The 7889-nt window shown below is 56.5% G+C and overlaps 1 pseudogene; it reads left to right on the top strand.

Annotated features, from left to right (window-relative positions):
* Window positions 1-4789: 4789 nt before the first annotated feature.
* LOC144140074 (uncharacterized) lies at window positions 4790-7274 on the top strand (annotated as a pseudogene).
* Window positions 7275-7889: the final 615 nt, after the last annotated feature.

Genomic DNA, 7889 nt, shown 5'->3' with positions numbered 1-7889 from the left:
CCCTGATAGCTTGAGAGGTCCCGGAGCTCTCTCCCTGGTAGAAAGAGAGCGAGCCCTCTGCCGGAGCTTGCCCACGCCTCCGATGGCCGCCGTTCGTAGTTTCTCAACCTCGACCTATAAACACATCGCCATGGTTGACTACAACTTATCTTTGGGGGCTGGGTGTCCGCGGTGTAGCCAATACCGTCAAGAAAATTAATCAAGTTTCCCCGTGCGGGGCCCTGTTTGAATCTGTCAGGACTGTAGTTGTTTTCTCGTGTGGGTTTATTACGGTCCAAACTTTTCAGGCTTAGTACGTGGAATGTCCAGTGAACAGTTTGGAAGGAAATTCGTCTTGGCGTTTTTAATTGCAGATGCTTATTCTTCAGCTGCGGAGTGGTATTGTGACTATCGGCATATTCTGTCCGACGTTTTGGGTTACCGGTAAAAGCGTTTCTTTCTCTCCACTGAACGCCCGATATTGTCGTTATTCCAAGGTCCCTTAAGGTTATAAGAAATTTCCCCAACAGGTGTGAAGTTTAGAAGAACTTGTTGATGCCGAGTTAGTGCATCTACAACGTAAAGTAAAAAACGGCGCTATTAGGACGGCCACAAAAACGAAGGGAACACAGGACTAGCGGTGTGCCCTACCTTATTGTGGCCGCCCAAATCACGCAGATTTTACTTTACATTGACGTATAAAGTTGTTGTATAGGTGTAACTTAATTTTTGAAAAGGGTCCAAATAAATCCAACCGTAAACTCATCACAGCCGTTCGCAAATATACTTCAAAATGCATCTATACTCCAAGTTTATTATCTTAAAATCCGCGTTGCTTAATTACTTAGAACTTTTGTTCGCGTTGTACCCTTCTTCTCAGGTAAATTTATCGAAAAAATTAGTAGGGCATGGCCGCCTAATTTTCGCATATGTGTAATCTCAGAACATAGGTCAGGGCAACTTGTGAGCACTGAGTCTGGTTTTTAGCAGTAGTAGCTCTTATTACAGAGGCTTTAAAACAATATGAGTTAAATTGATGTGCAAAGTTAAGTCGAGAAATTGTGGGTAATTAAAAAAGGTTCGCTTGGTAAAGGCATGGGTGTCAATGATTTATTCTGGATAACTTAAGTGTTCCAAAAAGAACACAGAAAATAAATGATGGCGGGCGATTCAGTATTGATGGCGTTATGAAGTTCATGTATAAATGTGGCTTGGGCGTTCGGGGGGCGATAGAAGGCTCCTAATATTCTACGATGAGACCAGTTTACCGATACCCATAAAAATTACAAGGATGACGTTATGTTAAGAGCGCATGATTCCAGGTGCAGTCTGACGGCATCTAAAGCGCCAACACCTTGTTGTCGCCTCCCCATCGAACAAGGAAAAATTATACGCTTGGGGAGAGTAAAAAAATTTTCCTAACACTAAGGGAGGCGCTGCGATCGCCGAAGAGACAGGACGTGCTCACATCGGCTCCTGCTTTTATGCGAACTATCGTAACGCTAATCAACAGTTACCGAGGTACAATTGGTACCAATGTGTCCGTGAACGTACGAGGCATCTACCGGTACCAGATTCGACCAAGTGGTACGTTGTTTTTATGATTTACGAGGACTTTATTCCCGCGACAGCGCCGACCCGCCGCTAAGCCTAATCGGCCGGTCGCGAAGTGCGGCACCTAGGCCTAGCCCGGCTAGGCCTAACGCCGGCGTGGCGATGGAGCAAGACGAGGTAGCCATCGAGATGGAGATGACTACATCACCACCACAAACTCTACCGCCCATCGGCCCCAGCAACAACAGCAGCGGCCGGATGTGCATCGAGGTACAAGGAGAGGAGGTTCCCTCGGAACAAATCAACGAGAGCCACGGTTGGACCCACGTGGGACGACGCATAAAAGCACCGACCGACCAAGACGGCGCTCCAGTCGAGGCGCGCCGGTCAAGACCTAAAACGAGGGAAGACGCAGCCAGAAAGGCAAGGTCAGCGGCAACAAAAGCAGCGAGGATGCCCGAGATACTCCGTAAGGGGGAAATCAAGGTGATCGTGAGGCCGAGAGGGGGCCTAAACATCGCTAAAACGCAGTTTTCGATCGTTGCCTCGGCAATTATGGCGGCGGCGAGAATTTCGAGGGCGGACGGGGCGGTGGACACCTTCTGCGCCAAAGTGCGGCAGAACATCATGGTGGTGAGCACCCCTGACGAGGGGAGAGCTCTGTCCTACGCCAAGATCCAGGCCATCCACATCGGAGGCAAGTTGCACGAGGTAGGAGCGTACCAGACCACGCCGGACGGCACGGTCAAAGGCGTGATCAGAGGCATACCGGTAGAGGACACCCCGGCGGAAATCGACCGGAACATCGTGAACTCAAGAAATCCGCTGGCGAGAGGAGCGCAGAGAATCGGCAGCTCGGCAACCGTCATCGTGGTATTCGAAGGCGAAAAGGTACCGAACTATGTATTCTACGGCCCGGTGGTGACGAAGTGCACGCTCTACCGCAAGCACTTCGACGTGTGTAAGCAGTGCGGCAAGGTAGGCCACAGAAGAGACGTTTGCCCGACGCCGAACGCGAGGGTGTGCTTCGACTGTGGCGCCGACAACCCGGCGGAGGGCCACGAGCAGATGTGTAAACCCAAGTGCAAACTCTGCGGAGGGCAGCACCCGACCGGCAGCAGAAGCTGCAAGAACAGGTACAAGACCCCGTACGTGGTAACCAAACGGAAATGGGAGCGCAAGATGGCGGAGCAGCAGGCGCAGCACCAGCTGGCGCCCGGCGAGTTTCCGCCACTTGACGGCGCAGCCGGCGGCAGCCGCCTCCACGAGTCGCGCCCGCGAAGCCAGAGCAGGAACCGAAGCCAGAGCGCGAGCCGCCAACGCCGTGCCCGCTCGCAATCCAGAGACCGAGTCAGCTGGGCCGATGCTACGAAGTCGGGAGCCGCCAAGAAAGGGCAGCCGCAGCCGCAGCAGCAGCCCCAACGACGACAGCAACAGCAGCAAGTGGTGCCGCCAAAGCAAAGCGGCGGGAAAACCCAGGAAGAAAGCGATTCGATGAAGGCGCTAAGAGGGGTGGCCGAGCAACTCGGGCGGAGAAACACCGAACTGGAGTCGACGGTCGACAGAATCATCAGGGAAGTGGAAGAAATGAAGAAGACGACAGCGGCCATAATGCAGCGGATACAAACGCAGCCACAACAACAGCAAACACCACAACCGGCACAACAAGTAGAGATGGAACTGGAAGCAGAAACGAAGCCGAGGGCGGCGGCAGCGGGCCCTGCGCCCAAGAAAAGGACAATCGAGAACCTAAAAGAGCGTAAACTCAGCGAGAGGATGGACAACCTCGAAGACAGGCTCGACCGGATGGAGAAGAGGCTCGACAACTTCGAAGAGTACGTTCGAACGACGTTCACCACGTCGATAGACGACCGGTTCACCTCGCTCGAGAGAACGTGCCAGCAGCTGGCTACGACAGTGCAAAATCTGGTGACGCAGATGGCCAACCTCCAACAAGCATGGACGGGTCACCCACCGCAACAGCAACCACAGCAGTAACGACGAGGTGCCTCCTGGTCTGGCACTGGAATTGCAACGGCTTCGCCGCAAAGAAGGCGGTACTACAGCAGCACCTACAACAAGTACCGAGAAAGCCAGACGTAATCATGCTGCAAGAGACCCGCACCGAAGAGGCCAGACTCCCGGGATACCGGACCCACGCCAGCCCACCCAGCTCGCAAACTGCGGCCGGTAGGCCAGGCCGGGGGGTTTGCACTCTGGTCCGAAGGGGCATTACATACGTTGAGCATGAACTACTAAGCAAGAGCACGATAGAGCACACCATGGTAGAGGTAATCACGGGGAAGAAAAAGAAGAGGGAGAGCACATTCCTGACGAACGTCTACAGCAGCCCGTCGCACGGCAGACAGAAATTCAAGGCGCTGCTACACAAGGCGAGCAAAACGGCGGGGCCCGGTAATAGGTTGGAAATCTGCGGGGACTTCAACGCGCAGAACCGGGCCTGGGGCTACCCCAGAACGCTGGCAAAGGGCAGAGACCTAATGCAAGACGCCACGGACTTGGGGCTCAGCCTGATCACCGACCCCGCGTTCCCCACGAGAACGGGCAACTCGGTCGCCCGGGACACCACGCCAGATCTCACGTTCGCCAGGGGCAGGAGCGGAGACACGGCGGAGTTCGGGTGGCGGAATACAGGACACGAGCTGGGCAGCGACCACTTTATCGTGGAGGTCACCGTACCGCTTGGGGCCAACGAAGAGATCGGCAAAAGTCCGCTGAAACACCAGTTCACGGACTGGGACGCCTTCCGACGACTGCTGCCTGAAGATCAAGGCGAAATAACGGACATCGAGGAGTGGGCCAACGAGATCGTGCAGAAGACGAGGGAGGCCACCAGGGAAATCGAAACGGACGCGCGCGTCGACAGAGTGGACAGCCGCTTGGCCCACCTAATCGAGGCCAAGCAGTCGATCACGGCGAGATGGAATACGCAGCGGACGAACAGAAAACTGCGCAAGAAGATCGCGGAACTTAACCGCGTGATCGAGTCGCACAGCAGGGCCCTATGCGCGCAGCAGTGGAACGAAGCCTGCAGCGCGGCGGATGGACAAATGCACTGTGGCAAGACGTGGAACTTGCTAAGACGCCTACTGGACGAGACCAAGACCAAGTGTCACCAGCACGACAACCTGGCCAAGACACTCCACAGGGCGCTGGCCGAGCACGGAGAGGCCGAGGTGAAGAAGCGCCTCGGCGACAAGTACCTGCCGGCCACCCCCGCGGAGACACACTCGGACTACCAGGGCGAGACCAACGAGCGGCTAGACAGGGACATAGAAGTGTGGGAGGTGAGAGCGGCCCTACACGACCTGAACACCAAGTCCACCGCCGGACCCGACCGCGTGACAAACAGAGCACTGAAGAATCTGAACGAGAGAGCAATCGAGAACCTCACGGCGTACTACAACAGGTGCTGGCGAGCCGGGAAGCTGCCGAAGCAGTGGAAGGCGGCCAAGACGATCCTGATCCCCAAGCCAGGCAAACCACCGAACATCGAGAACCTCCGGCCAATCTCGCTCACGTCTTGCGTGGGCAAGGCGCTAGAGCACGTTCTAATGAACAGATGGCAAAGGTACCTGGAGGAAGCGGAGGTGTACCCGAACACCGTGATAGGGTTTCGGAACAAGCTCGGGACGCAGGATGCCATGATACAGCTGAAGAATGAGATTCTGGACGACGACGCTAACACGAGAGACAACCGGGCGATCCTGGGCCTGGACTTGCAAAGCGCCTTCGACAAAGTGAGGCACTCGGCAATCCTGGCCCAGGTGTCACGACTGAACATGGGGAAGAGAACGTACGAATATATCAGGGACTTCCTGACGGGGCGGACCACCGAGGTCAACGCCGGTGACCTGAAGCTCCCGGAGAAGAAGCTCGGCAGCGTCGGGACCCCCCAAGGCTCGGTAATCTCGCCGCTGCTCTTTAACCTAGTTATGATCGGGGTGGCCGAACGACTCTCGCGAGTGGCCGGGGTCCGACACACCATCTACGCCGACGATATAACGCTGTGGGTCCCGGGAGGAAGCGACGGACAAATAGAGAGCACGCTGCAAGAAGCAGTGGATGCCATCGAGGAGCAACTGGACGGGTCCGGACTCGTATGCTCCCCGAGCAAGTCCGAACTGCTGGTGATCCCTCCGAAGAGAACGACCAGGAAAAAGAGAGGGGACGAAGAGACGCCGAAAGAACAGAAGATCAAGGTCAGAACGAGCGGCGGCCACACGATCCCAGAGGTCGAGAGGATCCGAGTGCTAGGCATGCTGATAGAGCGCAAGCGCGTGAACGGCGAGACAGTGAACCGCCTCGCGGCTAAAGTCACCGCGGCTACACGGCTCATCAGAAGGGTGTCAAACAGAAAGGCAGGCATGAAGGAGGAGAGCCTCACCCGACTGGTGCAGTCTTTCGCCATAAGCCACATCACGTACGTCGCAGCGTTCCACAACTGGAGGCAGTGCGAGCGAAACAAGATCAACGCGCTCATACGCAAGGCGTACAAGGCGGCACTCGGACTCCTCGACTGCACGAGCACCGAGAAGTTTCTGGCTCTGGGGGTGAACGACACCCTGGAGGAGATCGCGGAGGCGCAGAGGACCGCCCAGATCTCGAGGCTCTCGGAAACGAGAACGGGCAGACAGATACTGCTCGACCTGCGTCTGACACCGATGGAGGAGGGAGCCGAAAACGAACAGGTACCTGTGCCAGAAGCCACAGGCAGACAGTTAAAGGTATGCCCGTTACCGAAGAACATGAACCCCGAGTTCAACAAGGAGCGAAGGATGGCGAGGGCCAAGGCGCTCGTGGACCTCCACACCAGAGACGAAGGGGCCATGTACGTGGACGCGGCGGAGTACCAGGAGAGCGAGAGGGCCTAAGCCGCGGCGGTCGTCAGGGCGTCGACTGGCGAAACGATAACGGCAGCGAGCGTGAGAACCCAGAAGGCGCACCGGGCAGAGGAGGTGGCCATCGCCCTGGCCATCGCCGACCCTGCGTGCACGACGGTGCTGTGCGACGCAAGAACGGCGGTGCGTAACTACGCCAGAGGGAGAGTGTGCAGGGAGGCCGCACGAGTACTACGCACGGTCGACCTCGCCGGTGAGAGGAGGTGCGTGGCCATCAAGTGGTTCCCGGCACACGTGGGCATCGATGTGTCGGACCGGGGCAACACCAACCATAACGAGACGGCAAACGCGGTGGCGCGAGGACTAACCAACCGCGCCGCTGCGGCAGAAGCCGACCAGTCGTGGTGGTGGAGGGAGACCAAGGACAGCATGACCACCTACACCGAGATCGTGAAGTGGTACAGACTGAGCAGACGAAAGGTACCGCCACCCCACCCGGGCTTGACTCGAGAGGAAGCGGTGATATACCGGCAACTGCAGACGGGGTCCCTCCCCACCCCGGTGCTGATGAGGCACGTGTGTCCGAGCGTGTACGAGAGTGACTTGTGCCGAGTGTGCCAGAAGGAGAGAGCCACAGCGGCTCACATCCTCTGGGACTGTGCCAAAAACCCGCGCGAAGCGTCGACAGAGACTATGATCCCGCCGCATCTCGAAGCCGCAGCGGGAAGCTACGACCAGGAACAACAGACCAGGGCCGTCCAGCAGATCTCGGCGGCCCTTGAAAGGCAACGACCAAGCGAAACCGACGGAAGGTTACCGCCCCAACAAAGGGGCAGGCGAAGCCAAGCGAAGGGAGTAGCGAGGCCGGAGCCAAAGTAGAGGGACAAGAAGTCGAGAAGACGTCACGGCCGCGTCGCGGAAAGACCCCCGCGCGAGGGGATCTAACCGAGCTGCAGGCACTTTAATAAAGTTGCTATCTCTCTCTCTCTCTCTCTCTCTCTCTCTCTATCACTAATGTTTCTTTGGAGCCATGTTCCACTTGAGTAAAAATGTCCGCAGCGCATGAGTGAATAGCGGCGGAAATCTCGGTGCGCTTTTTTATTCCGCTTCTCATATATTTGTCAAAAGAAACGAAGCTCCTCTTAAAGAGAACTGGCTGCTACTGCTCTCAGTGGTTGTTAGTCAGACGACGGGGCATGCTGAGACCATGTGCAGTCTACTGCGACAAGTTCAGAAGCTGATGGAGGGAGCGAAGAATTGTGTGTGTTATAATTCGTGAGGATTGGTTCGATCACAGGGAAATTGCCCGTAAAAGGCCCCCTCATGAGGTCAGTCGCCATGCGCCCAGGCCACGCGTATGAAAAAAAAAAAAAGATACCCGCCCCTCGGTCTAGCGGTCCAGCCCTACCGACACTACGCAACTGTCTATGCCAATTTTACACGGCGAGTACGGGAGCCGGCTTCTCTGGTCAAAGGTATGCCGCGGGAATAATC

The sequence above is a fragment of the Haemaphysalis longicornis genome, unplaced genomic scaffold (assembly GCF_048455015.1).
Source record: "Haemaphysalis longicornis isolate Haplotype H1 unplaced genomic scaffold, Haemaphysalis longicornis Haplotype H1 scaffold_5, whole genome shotgun sequence".
In the NCBI taxonomy this organism is placed as follows: Eukaryota; Metazoa; Arthropoda; class Arachnida; order Ixodida; family Ixodidae; genus Haemaphysalis; species Haemaphysalis longicornis.
Note: the sequence above shows the minus strand (reverse complement) of the source record. Positions and strands in the feature narration are given on the sequence as shown.